The sequence below is a fragment of the Zootoca vivipara genome, chromosome 7 (genome assembly GCF_965207765.1).
Source record: "Zootoca vivipara chromosome 7, rZooViv2.hap1.1, whole genome shotgun sequence".
Lineage (NCBI taxonomy): Eukaryota > Metazoa > Chordata > Lepidosauria > Squamata > Lacertidae > Zootoca > Zootoca vivipara.
In genome coordinates this window covers 25,105,247-25,129,869 of record NC_142590.1, presented here as the reverse complement: position 1 = coordinate 25,129,869, position 24,623 = coordinate 25,105,247, and positions in this window count along the sequence as shown.

Below are 24,623 nucleotides of genomic sequence, written 5' to 3'. Positions count from 1 at the left end.
CTTCTCTTCTCATGAGGTGATCAAAGTATTGGAGCCTCAGCTTCAGAATCTGAAATCTAATCGTACTCAAAACTCTGCGTTCACATATAAGCTACTGTGTAATGTCATCCATGCATGTGTGTTAATGTAGCTGTATATGTAACATATCACACTGTGATCTACCACATTCCACTGTGGTTTCATCCTACAAACACGTTAAGAATTACAAAAATATAGCAGCCTAAATCTAAATACTTGCAGCCTGAAACTTTCTGTGGAGTATGACAGTAGACATACCCTCCAACATTTATCTGATGACGATAGGGAAGTCCTGTTCAATAATAATAATGATAATAATAATAATAATAATACTCCGCCCATCTGGGTTGCCCCAGCCACTCTAGGCGGCTTCCAACATATACAAAAACAGAATATGATATTAAGCATTAACACACTTCCCTATAAAGGACTGCCTTCAGGGGGCTTCTAAAGGTTGTATAGTTACTTCTCTCCTTGGCTCAGGGGGTCGCATAACTCCATACCCTCCAACATTCCTCCAATGAAAATAGAGTGTCCTAGGGAAAAGCGGGACATTCCAGGATCAAATTGGAAACCAGGATGGCTTCTGAAAATCTGGGACTGTCCCTTGAAAGTAAAGGTAAAGGACCGCTGGACGGTCAAGTCCAGTCAAAGGCGACTATGGGGTGCAGCGCTCATCTCACTTTTCACACCGAGGGAGCTGACGTTAGTCCACAGATAGTTTTTCCGGGTCATGTGGCCAGCATGACTAAACCGCTTCTGGCGCAACAGAACACCGTGATGGAAACCAGAGCTATGGCGATGAGATCGTACTGGCCTATTTACTTTGAATGTTTGTAAGTGAAGCCAATAAAGGTTTTGATACTGATACGGAAACCAGAGCGCACGGAAACGTCGTTTACCTTCCCGCTGCAGCAGTACCTATTTATCTACTTACACTGGTGTGCTTTTGAACTGCTAGGTTGGAAGGAGCTGGGGCAGAGCAACAGGAACTCACCCCGTTGTGCGGATTCGGACCACCAACCTTCTGATCGGCAAGCCCAAGAGGCTCGGTGGTTTAGACCACAGCGCCACCCGCTTCCCCTGGAGGATAAGGCGCTTAATGACTACTAGCCATAGTGACTTTCTTTCACCTCCATTGTCAGAGGCAGTAGGCTCTGTATACCAGTTGCTGCGAAGCACAAGTGAGGACCATGCTGTTGCAGCCAGGTCCTGCTTGCTGGTTTCCCATAGGCACCTGATTGGCCACCGTGAGAACAGGATTCTGCATTAGATGGACCTTTGGCCTGATCTTGCAGGGCCCATTTTATGTTATTATGAATGTTAGCAGCACAAAGTGGTGGTCAGAGCTCACACCACGGGTTGGCAGTATAGGGGGCCTGCTAAGGTCCCTGCAGATGGTTCCCTTGTGACTTCCAGAGCATCCTGGCTTTTACTGTCATCTCTTAGGATGCCAGCAGTGGCAAGAGGAGATAGAGCAGCATCAGTACTGTTTTTAAAACTCTCTTTAGCTTGTTTATATGCTTGTAGGCTTGTACGCTGCCTTTGGCACTCGTGTAGAAGGCTTACCTTCCAAGTCCCGGACTGCAGAATCCGGGACCGGCAGCCGTGTGACACCGGAAGTTGCATCGACGTAACTTCCGGTGTCGCTTTGCCCTTCTATGGGCACCAAAAATGGCTGCTGCCGGCTTCAAAAGTAGCTTCTACGCATGACCGGAAGTGCGTCAACACAACTTCCGGTGTCGCCCCGCCCATCTATGGGCACCAAAAACGGCCGCCACCGACACCGGAAGTTGTGTCTACGCACTTCCGGTCATGCGTAGATGCAACTTTTGAAGCCACTGGCAGCCATTTTTTGTGCCCATAGAAGGGCAAATCAGAAAAAAATGGCCGCCGGCAGGAAAAAACAACGGAGAAAAATGGGAGACGAAGTGATACGGAGGACCACCGGGAAAAGGTAAGTAAAAACGGGGGGTTTCCTGGGGAAAACGGGGTACTTGGCAGCTATGGTAGAAGGCGATTCACAAATAAATCAATAAATCATATGTATCTATAATCTATCCATTGGTTGTCCCAAGAGTAGATAACCCTTTCCCAGTCTATACGCTACATGCAACGAACAGGAGACAACACTGAATTCCTTCTCCGCATTTTGCTCCAAGACGGAAATTGCATCCACCTCTGGGAGAGAATTGTGACAGCTTTTAACAGCCCACACTACAACAATTAGTGATAGGAAAAACATCATATCCCAAATGATATTGCAAAGGGAATTTATGTAGACAGAAGGCAATTATCTAAATTGGATTTTGGAAAGGACACTGTGAATAATCATATGGAAAATGCCATGGGATTTTTCATAACCCTAGGTGGTCAGGATTTGTTCCTCAAAAATATTAGCTTATGACAGATTGCTCTTAAAGTATCCACTAGGTTTTTTCCCCTTGACTTTTTCATTTTGCTCTTGAATCAAAAACTGCTGCAGAGTGCAAGTATTTGAGCTGTAATTGGATCGCCCCGTACAAAAAAAATAAAGCCACCAACACGCAGCCCAAACTTCGGAATAACAGGATTATTTGAATAAATTATGCCAATTGGCACCCTTTGATGAATCACAAGGCTAGCATTTGTCCAGGTCACGTAAACCACTTCTAACTCTCCTCCTCCCTGGAGTTTGCATAGTTTTGCTAATCACAAAGTAAAAAAAATAATAATGGAAGAAATCAGAAGACAAGACTAATTTTGCAATCCCCTTTTGTCCATTTCAAGGCAACATTTATATTTTCTTCGCTTTTGTTTCATTGCTTTGCTGATGCCATTCAGTTTTCGATGTAGATGCTGTCACTGTGAGCTTCATTATCTGGAACCACAACCCCAATTTCCTGCTTTTTCTGGTTTAAATACTATGCATGTGGATTTAGAATGCCTGCGCAACCAGATCTGAATTTCGCTATTAGTGTGATATAGAACATCTGATGCCGTTTCTGTTTGCACCTAGGGATGAGCGAATCTGTCCAATTTGCTTCCTCTTCGTTTCTCATTTCTCCAGTTTCAAGTTCACTCCTCCACATTTCCACATCATTTTGTGACTTCTTTTAAAGTCCTTATAACAATACAGTAGCATTTTGGTGCAAGTTTCTCTGAATAAAGCACATTTTATCTGTGCAGGCTTGCCTAATATACAAAATTTTTTTGCAAAGTGATTTCCCCTAATATAAATCATTCTCGTATGGCTTTGTACATCATTCCCACTAATTTAGCACACTTTACTTTAGCATATTCATTTCTATACACATTGCTTGGCTGGAGAACTGGATTGCAAAATTCAGAGAAGTGCAAATTTGAAAGGATGGCTGTGTTTTAATTCACATCTTGCTTCAGAAAGTATGAATTAGGTAGCTTCAGTGCTTTTTCCCCCTGGGGGTACGCAGGGGTACACATACCCCTAAACATTTTGTGAATCTAAGTTTGGCTTCATTGAGGGGCAATATTTCAATATGAGTAGGAAAATGAGAGTACCCCTAAGCATTTTTAGGGGGGAAAAGCACTGGGTGGCTTCACTTTTAAAGGCAAAGTGAATCAAAAATTTCCTCCATCACTATATATACCACTGCCCATGTACGGGTATATGGTTAAGGGTGTGCACTGACCACAAGATTCATTTCAAACCATGACTTGGTATTTTGGAAAGCCAAGCCATCTCCTTTTTTCTGAAATAATTTTTATTTGATTTTACAATACAAAATATAAAAAAATCAAAAACATAACCATATACAGAGATTCCTCCGAATCTCATGACTCCCCCCCCCAGCCTTTCCCCCCATCTCAACCCAACATGTTTCAGAGGCTACCTGATTGTCCAAACCTGCTTTGGGTAAAACAAAGCTTCGTTTTCTTTCCCCTCAGCATTGTTATGGGAAATCAAACAATGGCTATAACTTTCCCCACTTTTGACAGAAGTAGATATTCAACTTTTTTTCTTTTTAGAAAAGGAACCATCTACCTGTATAACTTCTGTGTTTGGGCAGAATTGGATGAAATCTGAAGGCATGTTAGACCCTTATGAGGGGAAGAATCTCACACTCTCAAAGGGAGAGCAGCAGTGTGGAGTTGAAAGGGACTCTAAGGGTCACCCCCTGCAATTCAGGAATCTCAACTCAAGCATGCATGATAGATGGCCATCCAACCTCTGCTTTAGCTACCCCTCCCAGCTTGATATCTGAAAATGTGATGAGTACCCCCTCAATTCCTTCATCCAAGTTGTTTAGAAAGACGTTGAGCAGCAGTGGGTCCAAGACAGAACCCTGCAGCACCCCATATGTCACTTTTATCCAGGATGAGGAGGGACCATTAGTGAGCACTCTTTGGGTTCAGTCAGACAAATCCACCTAGTAGTTGTCATTAGACACCCACCCCATATTTTACTAGCTTCTCCTCAAAACATTTGGAGGATCAAAGGTTCCCAACCTGTCTTATGATGAGGAGACAAGGGGAATTTTGCACCAATTTTATGAATCTAAGGGTCTGTTTTAGTGAAACCTATTTCCCTGCAACTTATCTAGGAAGATTTATGATGGTCTTTTCTCCTGATATTTTCCATTCCATGTTATTTACATTTCAGAACCCACTCAAGAAGTGTTTGCAGCAATGGATTGAGATTCAAGTAGCCTGTCCAGTTTCCCCTCATTAATGAGAACAAATGAAAGAATGAAGGTTATTCTTTTTCTAAGACCATCCAGCTGGGCTGAGGTCCATTTATACAGTATTCATTCCATGCCTTGGCTTCAAACAGATACAATATTTTTGTAAGGCTGGAAAATCTGCTCCACCTAAAAAATGGCTTGGCTAACATTACTATTTTTAACTTAGGTTCCTGGGATAAATATTAACTTAGGTTCCTGGGATAAAATTTGTTAGCAAACTACTGAGCTCTTTTAACAACAAAAGTTTTTAGGGAGAAAAATAGAGAATCTTTATCCTTACAGTTTGTCCGTTTTGATTCCCAATGCCATCTGTATAGCTTCCAGCTTTTCCCATTATTTAATGTATTATGTGGCTGAGACCACCTTGAAACTGACTCCCTCCTTGTATTTAAATTACCTCTTTTGTATATTTAGTTTTAGCTATCCAATCCACATGGTAAAATGCTCCTCTATGCTTAATATCCTGTGGTTTTTAATCTATATTTAAACCTCATCTTGCCCACTGATCTTACAATATGTTCAGGGACATAAACTTGAAGTCTCCTGAGTTTATTAAGCATTTAGCTATGCTGAAAAACCTCTCACCTGGTTTTCACAGGGTGTTTTTTTTATAAATGCTCTAAGGACCTGAAATTAAGAAACAAAGATTTGTTAGCAAATAAGAATGTGAGAAAACCTTCTTGCTCCATATATACGCAAATACTACTACTACTACTACTACTAAGAATAATAATCTTTCAGTTTCATACATCTTTTTAAAGACACTGAGTACAAGTATTTTGTCAGCACATTACCCTTGCTGGCTACCTCATCTCCGGATATTTTATGTGACCTAACTTTTTGACTAATGACAGAAATAATATCACTTAGAACTGAGATTAAACACACCAACTATGTTGTTGTTGCTGTTGCTGCTGTTGTTGTTGTTCAGTTAGTTAGTTAATTAAATTTATATACTATGCTTTATCAAAAGACCCCAGGATGGTGTAAAACATTAAGAACACATTACTGAGCATCAGTAATTAAAAAACAACAACAATACAATACAATATACTTTATTCGACCAATAGAAAGAAAAACATTTCTCAATACAAATTTAAAAAAAACATAATAAAAAGCATAACAATAAAATAATCATAATAACAGCCCCCACCCCACAGCTTTAACAGGCCATAGATAATTTAATGGCCAAAGGCCTGGGTAAAGAGGAATGTTTTTGCTTGGTGCCTAAAGACATGTAATGATTGTGGCAGGCAAGTCTCTCTGGGGAGACCATTCCACAAGCAGGGAGCCACCACAGAAAAAGCATAGCTGCCAAGTTTTCCCTTTTCTCACGAGGAAGCCTATTCAGCATAAAAGAAAATCCCTTTAAAAAAGGGATAACTTGGCAGCTATGCAGAAAAAGGCTCGTTCTAAAATGCCCTGGTTCAGATCTAACAGACCTTTTTCTGCAATGTGGGGTCACTAATATTGATTCATGTACATAGGCTGCAATCCTATATCCATTATCTCAGAGTAAGTCCATGAATTACTCTGAAGTCTATGAAGTCCAGAATAAGTCCATGGGAATTACTTCTGAGTACGCATAGGACTGCCCTGTAACTTACTGAAGCCGACCCTCTTATTTATACACACACCACTGGGAGTTCAATTGAACTCAGTGGCACTTTCTTCCCAGCAGGCATGTATGGGATTGTCCTGTGACTTATTTTAAAAGATGCTCTGCATCTAGTCCATAATCCTCTTCCCCACAGTGGCCATCTAGATGCCTCTGAGAAGCCTGCAAGTAGGCCATCAGAGCAATAACTGTTGTACCGTAGCAGCTAGAATTCATAACTACTAGCTATATCCTCCAGGAATTCATACAAACCCCCTTTAAAGCCATCTAAATTGTGGCATCGGATTTCACAATTTGGCTATGCTCTTTCGGAAAGGAGTGTGTCGTTTTATGGATCTCCTACAACTTAGCTTTCTTTTGATGATCCCAGGTCCTCACAATTTGAGAGAAGGAGAAAAACAGCTCTCTGTCAACTTTCGGTACTCTATGCATTGCTTTATAAATCTATAGCATGTCATCAGAACCTAAGAAAAGTCTGCTGGATCAGGCCAGTGGCCCATCTAGTCCAACATCCTCTTCTCAAAGAGGCCAACTAGATACCGATGGTAGACCACTAAGCAGGATTCGAGCACAAAGACACTCTCCTCTCTCCTCCAACTGGTATTCAGAAGCATCACTGCCTCAACTGTGGAGGCTGAGCATGGCCAGCATGGCTAGCCTTCCACAGCCTTCTGCATCATGAATTTGTCCAATTCTCTTTTAACACTATCTAGGTGGGTGGCCATCACTGCATCAACATATCCCCACTAAAAAGCCCGAAATGTTGCAAGTTCTTTAATCATAGGGCTCTTTTCCAGCCACTGCCCCCACTATAATTTTCACCACCCATTTCATCACCTTTTTCCAGGGATGGGGATGAGTGGTCTCCTGCCACAGTTTTTAAAGATGTCAATTAATGAATGGATGGTCATCATAATTGTACAAAAGGCCACACTTTCCAGCATATAGGTAAAGGTAAAGGGACCCCTGACCATTAGGTCCAGTCGTGACCAACTCTGGGGTCACACATTATTGGCTGAGGGAGCCGGCGTATAGTTTCCAGGTCATGTGGCCAGCATGAGAAAGCCGATTCTGGCAAACCAGAGCAGCACATGGAAACGCCGTTTACCTTCCCGCTATAGCGGTTCCTATTTATCTACTTGCATTTTGATGTGCTTTCGAACTGCTAGGTTGGCAGGAGCTGGGACCAAGCAACGGGAGCTCACCCCGTCACAGGGATTCGAACCGCCGACCTTCTGATCAGCAAGCCCTAGTTTCAGTGGTTTAGCCCACAGCGCCACCTGGGTCCCTTCCAGCATATAATCCACAGCATAGTGCTAAAGATTGGATGCACAACCAATGAATGGCTTCGTTAATGTTAGGGAGGCAGCACTCTATCACTGTGGATGGCTGATCCAACCCCTGATTCAGGAAGGAAGTGTATTTCAGAGGTTTGCTCCAGTTGGTTCCATGCTCAGCCATTCCAGGGCACCTTAGGCATCACTTTTAAGAAAATAAAAAAAGAGTAGTTTGTGTGCCGAGGCGTTCTCTTTTTGTACGTGGAGGGAACAATCGAAAGGCTTTCAATTTACAAATTAACTGCTGCCCAAAGGTTTTGCAGAATGCTTCTCGTGACAGATGTACACGCTGCCTAACAATAAGAACAGGAATTAATATGTCACAGAATAAAAAAACACCTATCCAAACCACAGACTGTGTTATCTTCATTCCCTATGCATAGAAATCCCAGCACTAATGCAAATGGGGGGGGGGAAGGAAAGAAGTCCATTAGCTGATTTGTTAATGCACATAAGTGTCAACAGGTGTGATCAAGTGTAAAGAGGAAAATGTCGCCAGTGCATTTGGGCTGTCAGAGAAGACAGACTTCCTGCAGGAGCCTTAAAAGTAAAGTTAAAATTGAAAAGTTGCTGAAACCCTCTATCAGCTGCCACCTTACAAGTATTAGATGTCTGATTTAAGGCTGGCAGTCTGCCAGGGACATTTTTAAAAGCTAGAAATGTGTGGGTACAAAAATACCTGCACTTCATTCTGGCACCTGAGCATTTAGTCCTGTATATTTCATGGAAATGTCCTCTTTGGGGTTGCCTCTGACCTGGTTCCTTTCTTCTCCAAGTTGTCACTAGTGGCGGCTAGCCAGATGCAGTACTATGTAGATGTATCCATCATGCACAAAAACTTGCTGTAGAATTATTATTATTTAAATCAGAATGTAGAGGGACTTCAATGTCACCATTTTTTTTCTCAGTAAAACTTCATTTATTTCAAGGGAACAACTTCCCAGTAAAACAGGCATCCCCAAACTGCGGCCCTCCAGATGTTTTGGCCTACAACTCCCATGATCCCTAGCTAACAGGACAAGTGGTCGGGGAAGATGGGAATTGTAGTCCAAAACATCTGGAGGGCCGAAGTTTGGGGGTGCCTGCAGTAAAACATACCAAAGCCAGCAGATTGTGTTTTATTACTATGTAAATAGAACATACAGAGAGAGTGAATGAAATAATGTGGACATGAGGAAAGTGCCTTAACAAACATACCCCAGTATCCTAATCCAACCAGCTTCTCCTGATTTTTCTGCTGTTCCGGGAGGGCTGTGGTCAAGGTTCCTTCCTCTGATTGTTCAGCAACAGTGATTAAGTGATTAAGCATCCTTTGCATTAGTGCTGCCTGCTGAATGTCTTACATTGGAGTTGCCTCCATGTTTTGTGCCCTAACTTTCTTCAGTACTGTCTGAATGACTTACTTTTGCTTTAAATGAAAGCTAAGAGCCTGGCTAAAGTTTGGTGCATGTGTTCCCCTGTACTTCCCCTGGCAGCAACCTCTGAGATTTAATTTGAGAGGCAGAAATATGGTTAGAGGGTGAGGACAGTACAACTGCTGCCGTACTGCTATTCTAGGGCCCACAAAAAGCTGGAGCCAACCCTGCCAACGGACAAAGATATAAAACTAGGGATCCCTTTTAAAATAAACAACACCCAGAGAAACTAATGTGGAGTTGGACACGAAAAGTAACTAAAAAAATAGTGGAACTGAGAAATTAGATGATGTATATGTCCATATGATATAATGCATTGAACTAATAATTGCAGTATATAGCTCAAAAATAAACAGATTGATTTAACATGTGCAACTTTTTGCTCTCTTTATAAACTCTAGCAATGCAAGCCTAATTCATGATTGCTCAGGAATAAATTCTATGGAGCTCAATAGGACTTACTCCCAGGTAAGTGGGATTGCAGCCTTGCTCTTGTATTTAAGAAATAAAACAATTGTCTGCTATTTGGCCTAAGTAGTGTGGATACTTAGAATGGATAGTACAGCCTCAGCCCACACTGCCTCCGCTAGTCTCCACAGAAATAGGCTATATCACAAAATCAATACCTATTTATTTTAGCACTTAACTAGGGCATGACCTAAAACAGAATTGTTTTTCTCCACTGTAATATGCTGTTTACAAAGCTGAAACATGTTTTCATATTTCATTATTCAACTGAGGCAGGAAAATGGACTGAAATTCCTAGCAGTCCTGGATACAAATTTACCTCAGAAACTAATATTTCCCGACATAGGCCTGAAACTCAAAACTGAACTATCCTGGCATGACACCATGGTAGTCACATGCTGACAACTCATATGTCTGGTTGCCAGGTGTTGCTAAAAAAAGATTTCTGAATTCTAAAAAATGATACATGAATTTGCAAGGGGGAATAATGGTGACTCTTCAGCAACTTCTTGGGGTATATCCACAAGGTTCTTTGTAAGTTAATTAAATTTATTCCCTGCTTTGCACAGCCAAAGGAAGTCCCAAAGAAACTTATAGAAAAGTAAAACAGAGAAATCCAACAGACAGTAGAGCATCTGAAAACAATACAAGTATGCCATTTTATTTTATTTGGCTATGCTCTGTGGGAAAGGAGTGTGGGAAAGCTCTCAAAGAAAAATGGCTGTGAGCTTCAGGAGAAGCAGCCTTATATAGGCTTTCCCCTCCCCTCTTCAGCAAGGGCTCGTGGGAAAAAGATACTGGGCAAAACCTTCCCAGTATTTGCTGCAATCTATGGGCCACAGCGCTGCTGAGCAATGGCGTCCCATGCTTATTGGGCAAAGAACAGGGCATGTGGGAGCAATGGTGCCAGTTGAGCAGCTGTTTTTTTGGGGGGGGGAATGATGAAATTCTGGTAAACTCATTACACATTGGAATTGAACGTCAGTGGCGTTTGGGCTTGGCTCATAAGAAGATGGAAATGTTTTAAACCAGGCATCCCCAAACTTCGGCCCTCCAGATGTTTTGGACTACAATTCCCATCATCCCTGACCACTGGTCCTGTTAGCTAGGGATCATGGGAGTTGTAGGCCAAAACATCTGGAGGGCCGCAGTTTGGGGATGCCTGTTTTAAACCCTTAAGTTTGCCTTTATCAATGCCTCCTGTTCAAAACCTGGAACCATCACTAATCACAACCTGTTTCTTGGGTACAGCGATGGGCAGGTTCCATCCTACGACCTCAGAATTCCACGAGCCCATTCTGCCAGTGCTATGCTAGTATCACGTAGCCATGCTGATCCTGTGTCCTGCTAGAAGCAAAGCAGAAAGCAGGGGTGCCAGCTTGAATAAAACATTAGAGGGGCTCAGGTAAGCCCCAACCCTCATAATCAACCACAAGATGTGGCGCATGCACACCATTTGACTGGCAATGGCCAACAACTTTGGGGGATGGCCCCCTCAAATATTTTATGGGGAGGCCCCTATCTGCTGGCTCTTACGATAGAAAGCATGGTAATTATAGCAGAAATATAGCAGACATATTTCAGAAACTCAGAGTGTCTCCTGTAACATAGCCTTCCATGGCTCATTGGTTAAGACTGGTTCTGAGTCCCTATACATTGAAAAGGATAATGTAATGAATGGTAAAAAAAAATATGTGTTATGTGTTTGTTTGTTTGTTATTAGTGTATAAAATAAATAAAAATTATTATAAAAAATGAGTCTTGGTGCTACATTAGGGACTCCTTATGCACCCTATTTCCTCTGCATTATGAAAGGCTGTGCAGATTCTAGACTGGTGTCTGGATGTACAGACATCGTCGTTTCCCGGGAACAGCCCCCGGATTTACAAATCTATCTCCGGATTCATTTAATGTCCCCGGATTTATATTTTAAGTGTTGTAGATTTATTAGTAGGGAATGAATGTTGCCTGATTGGTTCAACGGCACAAGACACATCATATGGGGACTTCCGGCGAGGCAAAATGGCGGTTGCCACAGCAGTGAGCAGCTCCTGAAGCCAGCCACAGTCAACTGCGCTACCAGGCTGGCTCCAGGCTGCTGAGACTGCCGCTGCCACTGCCAAGGGGGAACTGGGATGCCCAGCATGTCAACGGGGGAAACCGCTGACCCCCCCCTCATGACCCAAATTGAGCCAGGAGCAAGAGCGCCCAGCCACCTGGCCAATTGCCCAGCGGCACTCCGGGGTCAGGAAAACCCCGGAGCTGATGCAGGGAGGAGGAGAGGAGAAGGAGAAGGAAGAGAGAGAAAGAGGAAGGAGAAAAAAAGAGGGGATGTGCCACTGCCGCTGCCGCCACTGAGGAACAGTGGCCTAGCCCAGGCCCGATCTGAGCCTACTCCACAGCGGCTACCACTCCAAGAGAGCAGGCCGGGGCCCAGAGGAAGGGTGTGCGACAGAAGAGAAGATATTCCTGATTTTTATACTTTGATCTGTACGGAATGTTAAAAGTAAATCCAAGTTTTTATCATGGGGCACTGCTTTTTAAAATATTCCCTGAATTTTTCCCAATTTTGAAAGTCTAAAAATCAAGAGAAGCAGTGCAAAAAGGTATGTGATTTCTGGTCCGGGAAGAAGACAAGTGGAAGTCGGTTTACAGATTAAGGATGTATATATTGGATTTCATTGTTTATGTAATATAATTGATTTAGGAGAGATATTTGACATAATAATTAATCTTTTTGTTTTGGTTATGTACAATTTTTGATTTGTGTTTTAGTTTGTTTATTTGGATTATTTGTATTATTTTTATTATGATATTTCAGTATTATTATTTTTCCTTGTATTTTAATCTCAATAAAGAATTTTTTTTAAAAAAGAGAAGATATTCCTTCTTTCTTTTTTAAAAATAACTTTTTTAAAAAAACTATTTTTTCTCTTTTCGAAAAAAAAGTGTCCCCAGATTCTTTGAAAAAAATCTGGTAACCTTACAATAAGCTGAATCCTGACAAGATGGATGCACTGGTTGTGTACATTAAGTAAGTAGCCTGTTCTGGATAGGGTTGCACTCCCTCTAAAGAAGCCGCTACACGTTTTCGGGGTGATCTTAGCTGCAACTGTTCCTGGATGTGAATAGCCCATCCACCGTGATCCATACAGTGGGAACTGTAAAGATGGCTTACTGCAAAGCTCTTTAATAGTAGCATTAGCAGATGTTTATTTATTATTTATTTAAGGGCTCCCAGTTCATGGAGTATGGAGTATTTTCTTCAGTACCAAAGTAAATTATTGTGTCACATTGTGCATTGTTACGGGCTGCTTCTTATTTATTTTTGGCATTTATATGCCACCCAATTAAGTATGTACTCTTGAGTAGTCATGAATTAAAATCAATATTAATACAAATAAATCAACTAAAAAAAAACACCATCAATGAAAAAGCTTCACCAGCACAAAAACAGGGATAAAATCAGCATAAAATGATATGAGTTATAACAACATATAATTCTTATTAAGTTTTTGCCACCCAGGATCTGTGATGGTTTGTGGCTGTCTTTGCGTTTCATTGCTGCATTGTAACTCTCAGATATCTGAACCCAGAATCAAGAATATGCTATATGAAAGGTGATTCTCCCTCCACCCCTTGTCATTTGCCCTGCAGACATTATAACTGCGGCAAAAATGTACAGTAAAAGTGAAGGCTTTGTGCTAGTGAGCAGATAAGTAAGTGACATGGTCTTGAAATTATGGTAAATCTGAATTGATGGCCTCATTAGTACTATCTCTTTTTGTCTTCATTGTAAAAAATATCATCCAGGAGGAACTCATTTCGCATTAATGTTGATAGAAAGCATAATTTTGTAGCGTTTTCATTATAATTTAGCTTTAATTAAAGTGTTAATTAAAGTGTTCCAGAAGGGGACATCTGCACTAAGGAGGAAAAAATGCACATTACATGAATCACTGGGCTTGCAAGGGTTTCGTGGCCCTGTAGATGCATTTCAAGATCACTGGCTGGAGGGAAAGTAACCGAGAGAGGAGCTCATTCGAAAGGCTCACCAGATGAGATCACTTTCAGGATGAAACCGGAAGACTCAAAGCTATGCAATGTTCCAATGATAAACAAAATGAAAGGGTAATAATAGCCAGTGTGGTATAGAGGTTAGAGCGTTGGACTAGCACCGGGAAGACTCACTTTCAAGTCCTTGCTCAGCCATGAAACTCATGGGGTCAGTTCTAGGCTGTAGCTGGTTTGAAGTGTGCCACGAGTTAAGATCAAGAAGCCATGGGGCCAACCCAAATGAAGGCCCAGGGGCCAGATGCGGCCCAATCGCCTTCTAAATCCGGCCCGCAGATGGTCCAGGAATCAGCATGTTTTTCCATGAGTAGAATGTATCCTTTTATTTAAAATGCATCTCTGGGTTATTTGTGGGGCCTGCCTGGTGTTTTTCCACGAGTAGAATGTGTCCTTTTATTTAAAATGCATTTCTGGGTTATTTGTGGGGCATATAAATTCATTCTTTTTTCCCCTTCAAAATATAGTCCAGCCCTCCACAAGGTCTGAGGGACAGTGGACCGGCCCTCTGCTGAAAAAGGTTTGCTGACCCCTGGCCTCAACTCTACTATACATTTAAAGCAGTATCATACCACCCTAAACAGTCATGGCTTCCCTAAAAGAATCATGGGAATTGTAGGGTGCTGAAAGTTGTTTAAATGCCCCTAATCCCCTCATGGAACTTTCTTGGGTTCCATGATCACTGCAGATGGTGACAGCAGTCACGAAATTAAAAGACGCCTGCTTCTTGGGAGAAAAGCAATGACAAACCTAGACAGCATCTTAAAAAGCAGAGACATCATCTTGCCTACAAAGGTCCGTATAGTTAAAGCTATGGTTTTCCCAGTAGTGATGTATGGAAGTGAGAGCTGGACCATAAAGAAGGCTGATCACCGAAGAATTGATGCTTTTGAATTATGGTGTTGGATGAGACACTTGAGAGTCCCATGGATTGCAAGAAGATCAAACCTATCCATTCTGAAGGAAATCAGCCCTGAGTGCTCACTGGAAGGACAGATCATGAAGCTGAGGCTCCAATACTTTGGCCACCTCATGAGAAGAGAAGTCTCCCTGGAAAAGACCCTGATGTTGGGAAAGATTGAGGGCACAAGGAGAAGGGGACGACAGAGGATGAGATGGTTGGACAGTGTTCTCAAAGCTACGAACATGAGTCTGACCAAACTGCAGGAGGCAGTGGAAGACAGGAGTGCCTGGCGTGCTCTGGTCCATGGGGTCACGAAGAGTCGGACACGACTAAACGACTAAACAACAACAACAACAATCCCCTCACAGACCTACAATGCTCAGAGTGTTTTACCGATTAACCCCTCTTCCCAGGGAACTGGGAAGGAGGGGAATTCATATGCAAAGAATCGTGTGAACGTGCAAGAATGTGCAAGAACATGCCTGGCTCCAGGTGGTGACCGTGAGAATTATTCTGAAAACCTTTTGAGGGCAGTTATGGGACATCCCTAAACTTGCGGTCTGTGCAGGGAGCCAGCTACATGATTGCCTTGGAAGGACTGGTGCCGAAATTTATTATTGAAAAAGATGAATAATGCAAGAAAGCATTAGTCCAGAGAATCCAGACAATCAGTGTACCTGAAAGCAGCATACCAGAAGCTTGGAATGTGGGTTGACAGGATACTTCTGAAAAGTAGCTTTGAGAAGATGTGCTCCCTATCTATTATTCATAGGAACCTGCCTTATACTGAGTCAGAACTTTGGTCCATCTAGCGAAGTGCCAAAAAATTATCACTGGGCTTTCCCCAACTGTTCTCCATCCAAAACCTAGCAAAAGGGGATGGATTTCTGTGAAATTCTCATGGGTGGGATGTGGGCTTTTTTTTTGTGGCACTCACTTTTAAGGAGGTGGGGGGATATTTGAGAATGTGCTTCCATTCATTTGTTGAATGATGCTCAGTGTTGAAGGTTCTGCCCCAGATTCAATCCCTGGCATCTCCAGGAAGAGCCGAGAGAGTCCCATCCATCTGAAACCCTGGAGAATTGTTGGTGGCCAGTGTAACCAGTACTAAACTAGATGGACCAATGTGTGTGACTTGGTGTAAGGTAGCTTTGCAGGTTCCTGTGATCACAACAAGAGGGATCAGTGTGATGCCCTCCAAGCTGGCTAGGGCTCACCCTGACAACATCTGGAGGACATTGTGTTGGCCACAAATGAATTATAGAAAAATCCAGCCATGGGTGACATGAAGTCTTAAGGAATGGTGGGTTGGGAAGGGTGCAGACCAGCAAAAGTTCCCTGCAAAGTGAAGAGGGCATGCTCTCTCACACATCCCTCAAAAGTGATTTACCGGTAAGTGCAAACTCTGCTAAATGAAAAATAGTTTTAGATTTGTTTAACAGGAGCGATAAGCTACTTAATTACCAAAAACGTCTACACGGTTTGCATAAAACAATTATCACTCATAGGAGGAGAAGCTCTGGCCTGTGGTGCTTCATCATACCCTGTTTCGCCCATGAAGCTGAGCCGGGCCTACCTAACATTATGACTCGACATCATATATGACATCAAAGGTGGGACAAGTAAAGACTTGGCTCGGCCAAAAGAGGTTTGCAGGCTCTGCCTACCTCTGAAAGGTCCTGTGGAAAGGTCCTCTGCAACACCCAAGACCACAAACTATGGCTGGAATACTGGGAAGGAGTGGAAACATATTATTGTATATGTGTCAGGAGCATATGCACAAGGCCAAGGAGGACTTCTGCTTAGAGAAAGACATATTTAAACCCAAGCAAGGTCAGCAGGGGGGTCCTCCAGGTCAGGAGCTTGGCTCTACCACGCTAGAAGCTGGAAGAATAAGACTGTCTTGCTCTTTCTTCACTGTGTGATTTCAGTTAGCTCACCACCAGCTGGGCCCATCAACAGATATCATGAGAAGACTCCCAGTTCTGAACCCGATCAAGACAAAACACTGTGTTGACGTAAACCAAGACTATGCATGTTGAACCTATAAAACCCATGTAAGTTCACATGATTCAAATGAAACTCTCTGGTTAAGTAAATTTAGGATTGCAGCTTGAAGGTGTTTTTTTTTTTTTTTTTTAGCATTGCTCTTTCTGCTGATGTCAAGTCCAAACAGCGGCTTACTGTTAAAAGCATATACTGTACTTTCCTCTGATGTAATTCCTGGAATGTTCTGTGGTCTTATGGAAGGGCTTAACTTTGCAATGGGCTTGGTCCATAGCCTATACAATAATTATAGCAGCTGAATCCATCACATAAACATTAGTGATTGAAGAGATTTGCGGAAATTACTCAACGCCTGTAACATATTTAATAAACTTTCTGTTAAAACTGTTTGAATTTAAACTGGCATAAACAAAGGGGCTGTAAGGAGATGTGTATATTTGCTTCGCTCTTTCTCTCTCTTTTTAACAAAATGCATCAAGAGGCTTAATTGACTCTAGACAATTTATATACACGGCTATCACTTACTACCCTTGCTGGGAATTTGGGGGATTTGCTCTTGCCCCTAGTAGAGAAATAGATTATATCGGATATTTTCACATGTTGATGTAATGTTCTGTTGCTGGCAATAAGGACAGTTAATTTGGATGCTTTTACATCCAATCTTGGTTAGTTCTAGCCATGGGCATAATACCATCGTCACAGACATGCCCCATCTTTTAAATGGGGAAGGGTTGTAGCTCAATCTCTGTAGCTCAATCTCAATTCCCGGGTTCGATCTCTGTCATTTTTGGCAAGGTTGGGAAAGACACCATTTGATTCGAGACACTGTCCCAATTTGAATGGGGCATCCTGGCATTACAGAAGCCATCCTGGCGTCTGATTGGATCCTAAAACAAGAGATCCAAAAGCCTACAAAGCATCAGAAAGCTGCTACCATCTTGGATGAGCTTACTTTAGTAAGCTGCCACCATCTTCTACAAAGAGGTCCAATATCCATTATAGCTGCTGGATTAAAGATATGTAGCATTTGTACTGTTTAAAACTGCTGCTGATGGATTGATAGTTTCATTATGACATGAGCCTAAAAGGGGGCAGGCAAACTTTGAAACAGTGATAAGTAAAATAAAAGAAGGCCACTGGCATTTATTTACTTTCTCAGCAAATATGAAAAAATAGCATTTGTTTTTGTAAATAAATTCTTCTTAGAGACTAATATTTTCATTAACTGTTGAGTGCATTTGGTTCGTAAGGGAACGACTCGATCGATCTACATAATGAGCCACTCAACCAAAAGATAATAAAAATGATAAAAGACGTTTTCTATTGAAACTACAATCCAGCTGGATTTCGATGCATTGCTTTTGAAATACGAAGTAGATTAATATACACTTGAATGTAACAGGATGCAGGTTAGTGGAGAAGCCCATCTGGCCTCTCGCAATAAGCTTTAAAAAGTATTAAAAATTGCAAGACACACACACACAAACAGAACAGCAATGTTCCAAGTGCACCAAGGCGCATATCTTGGTGAGGAATAAGAACCTAATCCTCTTTGAAATGGCCTTTATATCAATGTTCTAATTAATTCAATAGCCAAGGGAAGGAACTCAGCAAAGGGACTCCTGGTCAGATTGAGAAATCCCCCAAGATCTGCATCTTGTATCCTGGTGTCCATGTCACCAGTTATTCTGACCCCAAGTAAGTTGCCATATGCATTCCCCATCAGGACTGGCCCACCCATGAGGCAAAGTGAGGTGATTGCCTCAGGCAGCAGCATCCACATGGACAGCAGATCCAGGCTCCAAGGAATGTATCATCCGCTGCTGCTGCTGCTGTTGAGTGCTCCTTGGAGACTGGACCTGCCACCCAGTGGCGAAGCTGCATGCTCTGGCACTGGGGGCGGATAGCAGGCGGGGGCGTGGCTGGCGCGTGTCCCAGGGGCATGGCACACTGCCCCGCAGGGCGTGGTATGCATCCCGGGGGCGTGGCATGCATTCTGCGTGCATGGCACGCTGCCTGTGGGGGCGTGGCAGCTAGCACAGTGGTGGGGTGTGTGGCGCGTGTCCGGGGTGGCCACGATGGTACCCCCCTCCCCAATGATGCTGGGGGCAGTGCACTCCCCCCGCCACCGTTCCTCCGCCAGTGCTGCCACCTCCTCGGCAGCCCCCCCCCCCACAGGGCCGGCTCTAGGTAGACCCCTGGTGGCGCAGGGCATCACGGCGCTGGCCCGCCAGGAGGGCGCCGCGAGCTGCGTCCGCCCGGTCCGCCGGTTCGACAACCGCACTGTGCCTGCCCGCCCACCGCGGCACCGCGCAGCCGCGCTGGGAAACGGGGCGGGGGCGCTGGAGGGATCTGTCGCTCCACGGCTCCAGGGGCACTTAAGACGGCCCTGCCCCCACAAATGCTGCCTCTGCAGCAGCCTCTTGGCAAATTGGAGGCATTGCTAGTCTCCTCCCACCCTTCATCCCGATGTAGATTATTCCTCCCCTTGTCCCTAATGTAGATCTTCACTCACTCCTCCTTACCCGGTGTGGGAGGTGCCATTTTGTGGTTTGCCTCAGGTGCCAACATATATTGGGCCGGCCCTGTTCCCCATTTATAAACTTTTGGGTCTTTTTACCAGGGCAGCAAACACATTACTAACCATATCATTAGAAAAATGATCTAAAAAGAGTCCCATTCTCTCAGCTGAGGATTCCAGGGTTGCTGGGAACAGTATGTTTCAGCCGTCAAATGCCTGGGTGAACAGGAATGTTTTTAAATTCCTCCTGAAAGTCAATAATGAAGGAGATGCATGCCAGGGATGGCAGTGAGGACCACTGTGAAGGCCCTGTCATGAGCTGATGCCAACCAGGCTGCCCTCTGAGTGGTTGTACCATCACCAAGTCCTTGCTGGCTGATCATAGCATCTGAGATGGTTGATAAGTGAGAAGGCACTCTATTAATGTTTAGTATGTGGGTCCCATTTGGGGAGCAGCCTTGTATGCTACTAACGCTTTGAATTGGGGCTGGTAGGTCAACGGCAGCCACTGCCCTGCTTTGAAGACCAGTGACACATGATCTCATTGGGCTTCCCTACTTATAGTCTACAACAGGCACGTCCAACAGGTAGATTGTGATCTACCAGTAGATCACTGGATGTCTGTGGTAGATCACCGCTAGATCACTGGCACCCCTAAAAAAAGCTCACTCAAAATTTTCCTCCTCCCTAAAAAAAGCTGAACCCGAAGCCCTAAACAAAAATGGGCCTCCCTCCCTCCTAAAAGAAGCTCAACAAGTTTGACCTAACCCCCCCCCCAAAAAAACAGGGCTTCCCTTCCTTAAAAAAACTCAACAGCTTTGACCTGAACCTCCCAAAAGGGGGTAGATCACTCCTAGTTTTTAACTCTGTGAGTAGATCAGAGTCTCTTGGGAGCTGGCCACCCCTGGTCTACAATAACCCCCCTTGCCAACCTGAAATTATCATCCACTCATAAAGCCTTTAACAGTACCGGTCTACTATGTTCTGATCACCTGGCCTCCACAAGCATTGTAGCATCAGCAGGCTCTATAAGCTGTAGAGTGGTCAGTTATGCACTGCCAAAGAAGAGGGTCTGCATCACCAAAATAGAGGGCACCAATTTGCATATCATTTGCATGTGGAATGTAAAGATGCAAATTTAAAATTTTATTATAATTATAGTTTAAATAAAAAATACAATGCCTCTCACCATGGTGGGGGAGATGCCTGGTGATTCGTGTGGCTGTTGAATCTGCAGAACAGATATCGCTGGGGGTTGTCGGGCAACTTCATGCTGCTGCTCTCACTTTTTATAGTTCCTTGCCTTCGATTAGAAACTTCTCAAATAGAGGACACTTTCAAACAGAGGACTCTCCTCTGACAGTCCTTCAAAGCATCGGACTGGCCTTTGTGAAGCATGACACGTGGCCCATCCTATTCAGAGGATGTTTCCAAGCCATCTTTAAAGGCAGCCCCAGTCTTATGGGAGTGACGGGAAAATTCAAAGCATTCTGTGACTACTTGTCTCACATAATGACATGCGAAAAGCAGCAGAGGAATCTCACCTTTTAGAAGTGAGACCTAAAAGGTGTGCAGGGTTCACTGTTTTCTTTTGCAAGTCTGACAGCTGAAATTCTTCATTTATTAAATACACAATGCTCAGGTTTTGAGAAGTTGGAACTATAAAGAATCAGGTAAAATGACAAGGCACTGAATGGGTGGTTGGAGCTGGTATTCTGTCACCCCAACAGAAGAAAGAAGGGTTTCCCCAGATATAACTGAATCTCTGTTCTGCTGAGCCACCTGCATTCTGAATATTCATAAACATGAATTCTTGCAGTATGGACCAATTCAAGCATTCTAGAGGAGGACCTCTTGAATGGGTAACTTTTCTGTGCCTGTGCAATAGATACCCTTTCTTCTCCCAAGCAAAATGTTTCCAGGTGTGGTGCTTCCACCCAACATTGAATTTCATAGGAAGAGACATACCATTTTCAAATTGCCTGGTTCTCCCTTGTCATTTATTTGCCTGATTTTAAAAGCCAGGGTCTGCTGCAAAAGGCCAATGGGTTTGGATATCTTTTGTTTGTGCACCTTGCTCCGACCCTACACACTGGAAATCTTGACCTTTTGGGAATTATAGGGACAGGACTACCTAAATTGTATAGAAATTTATTTATGTAGCAGCAAGAATGCTACTTGCCCCAAAGTGGAAAGAAGCAGAAGTCTTCAAAGGAAGACTGGATACAAAAACTTATGGAATATGCAGAAATGGTGAAACTTACCGGAAGAATAAGAAATAAAGATAACAAACTTTTTTCATAAAAGAATGGAAATGGTTTATAATATAATAATAATAATAATAATAATAATAATAATAATAATAATAATAATTTATTATTTATACCCTGCCCATCTTGCTGGGTTTCCCCAGCCACTCTGGGCGGCTTCCAACAGAAAAATGAAATAAAATAATCTATTAAATATTCAAAGCCTCCCTAAACAGGGCTGCCTTCAGATGTCTTCTAAAAATCTGGTAGCTGTTTTTCTCTTTGACATCTGATGGGAGGGCATTCCACAGGGTGGGCGCCACTACCGAGAAGGCCCTCTGCCTGGTTCCCTGCAACTTGGCTTCTCGCAACAAGGGAACCTCCAGAAGTCCCTCGGTACTGGACCTCAGTGTCCGGGCAGAACGATGGGGATGGAGACGCTCCTTCAGGTATACTGGACCGAGGCCATTTAGGGCTTTAAAGGTCACCACCAACACTTTGAACTGTGGTTTATTGAATATTTGCAGATAAATTGGAAACAGATCAAAACATTGGCAGGATTATTGTAATGACCTGCAGTTTCATAAGAGTATATATTTAAAGAAGATAATTAAATGAGCAAATTAAATGAATTAGGATGTGCAGAAGATATTAAAAAATAAATTCAAGGAACCACAGAAAGAGGAGGGAGGAAGTCAAACTTTGAAGTGTTAAATTGATTGTAAAACTAATGAAATGTATAAACTTGAAAAGTATAAATAAAAAGAAGAAATCTTGAACCGGGCCCGCTTTTCTCCCTTCTATGCCCCAGTTTCAAGCGCTTTCCCCACTGAACAAGTTTTCACTGCCCCCTAGGAGGGATTGTCCATAAGTGAAGATCTCTATGAATATTAATGTTGAGTGTGTGGGTACCATAGCTGAGGCTGCTTCGGGATGTTAGCATTCAAAATGAGCCTCTTCTCCAAGAGAATGAGTTTCCGAGAGAGCAGTGGAAAAGTCTGACAAGTACATTTTGCTGCCGTTGGAAGAATTTATTTCTGCAGAAACCTATAACTCCTGGGTTAATATAGTGAACTTTGATGGGACTAGAGGGAAATATGGGGCTTCACGGGAAAGTTAGAGCAAAGTTAGATGCTTTTTCGGAGCAGAGATTTATGGACATGATTGAAACTGATGAGATCAAAGCCTGTGGTGATGCTTTACGCTGCTTCCTGATCAAATGCTAAATTGAGCCACACAACAGTTGTCACTGATACAGGTATGGGCCAGTTCACACGAGATGTCAAAACTGTCACTTAAGGTTTATGCTGCAGCCAGCTGCAGCAGCAGCAGCAAAACTCTACAGCAGCAGCTTCCCTACCACGCAGAAAACCAAATCTGCCCGTACCAGTTTTTTTCCTTCTCTCATTTCTCCCCACCCCACAAGTCCATGTAACCAAAAAGCATACTTATGCAGACTGCTCAAAAAGAAGGCATGCACTTAATTAAATGCTTAATCGTTTCAGAGATACAAAGGTACACCTTGGATTCCGAATGCCTTGTGAGTCGAACATTTTGGCTCCCAAACGCCGTGACCCCAGAAGTGAGTGTTCTGGTTTGTGAACGTTCTTTGGAACCTGAATGTCCGCCATGGGTTCCGTGGCTTCTGATTGGCTACAGGAGCTTCCTGCAGCCAATCAGAAGCTGTGCCATGGTATCCAAACGTTTTTGAAGTCAAACGGACTTCTGGAACCGATTCAGTTTGACTTCCAAGGTACGACTGTATTCTTATTACCCCTCCTACAAATGTTGTCACTGGTTTCTCTGCCACAGGTAAGTTTTGTGGGCTTTGTGGCTCTTCAGGAGGGAGTTGCTAAAACTTTTCTCCAGAACTGCTTCACAAAGATAGCATGGCGGACTTCCAATGCATCTCTGTGTCTTGGTCTTGACATTGCTCACCCAATGATGGTTGGGAAAGGCCTGTTCACTTACCTAGGATGTGGGACTTCCGATGCAATGCTGGATCCTCCACTTTCGGAAGAGCAATTGGGCGGGCGGGCAGAACAAAGTCATGCCTGGATAAAGCGTGGTTGGCTTCCTTCAGAGGGTTTTATTAGAGAATAAGTAATGGCAAAAAGGCATGTCCCTGCCCTGGGAGGATTTTATCATTTTCTTTCATTAGCAATTGCCAGTTATATTTGTGAGTATAAGACAAGCGGTCTTGCTCCTGCATTGATCTTAGTCTGCGGCATTTGATGCATTATCTCTTTGCCATGACCGTTTTTGTTGTTCATAATTCTTTAAGGCTTTGTTGTAATTGTTGGGAGTGATTATGATGATTAGTTTTGTTGATATTACCTTGCAATATTTGTGTGCAATGGACTATTGAATTTTATGCAGGAATAGATTTAAAGTGTTTTATTATTTATTATTATTATTATTATTATTATTATTATTATTATTATTATTATTTACTTAAGACAATTATATACTTCTTAAGTATTTGCACTTCTAAGCAAATCGTAAAACTGAACACTACCTTAAGATGCCTGCTGGGACAAGAAAGTTTTAGTCAGGTGCCTGAAGTTTAGCAGGGAGTGTGTCTTTCTAATCTCAGTTGGGAGGGAGTTTCATTGCAATGGATCTTGATGCATGTTTTCATGTGCATGCTTAGTTGGGCTCATTATTGCTCGTTGAGATCAAGAAGGTCACACAGGAAACACCCAGAACTTGCTTGTAGCTGCTTGTTGCAGGGCAGAATCACTAATGATGGGTTGTTCTGTTGTTCGGGAAGACTTGCCCACCTTTATTGACTTTCACATAGTGAAACTCCTGTTCAAGTACTCCTAAAAACACAAACCCACTAAACTAGAGAGAAAATGTGAAGTTTATAGGGAGCCGATCAAATGGTATTCATGATCTGATTCAGGGAATCATAGAATCATAGAGTTGGAAGAGACCACAAGGGCCATTCACTCCAACCCCCTGCCAAGCAGGAAACACCATCAAAGCATTCTTGACATATGCCTGTCAAGCCTCTGCTTAAAGACCTCCAAAGAAGGAGACTCCACCACACTCCTTGGTAGCAAATTCCACTACCGAACAGCTCTTACTTTCAGGAAGTTCTTCTTAATGTTTAGGTGGAATCTTCTTTCTTATAGTTTGAATCCATTGCTCCGTGTCCGCTTCTCTGGAGCAGCAGAAAACAACCTTTCTCCCTCCTCTATATGACATCCTTTTATATATTTGAACATGGCTATCATATCACCCCTTAACCTTCTCTTCTCCAGGCTAAACATGCCCAGCTCCCTAAGCTGTTCCTCATAAGGCATT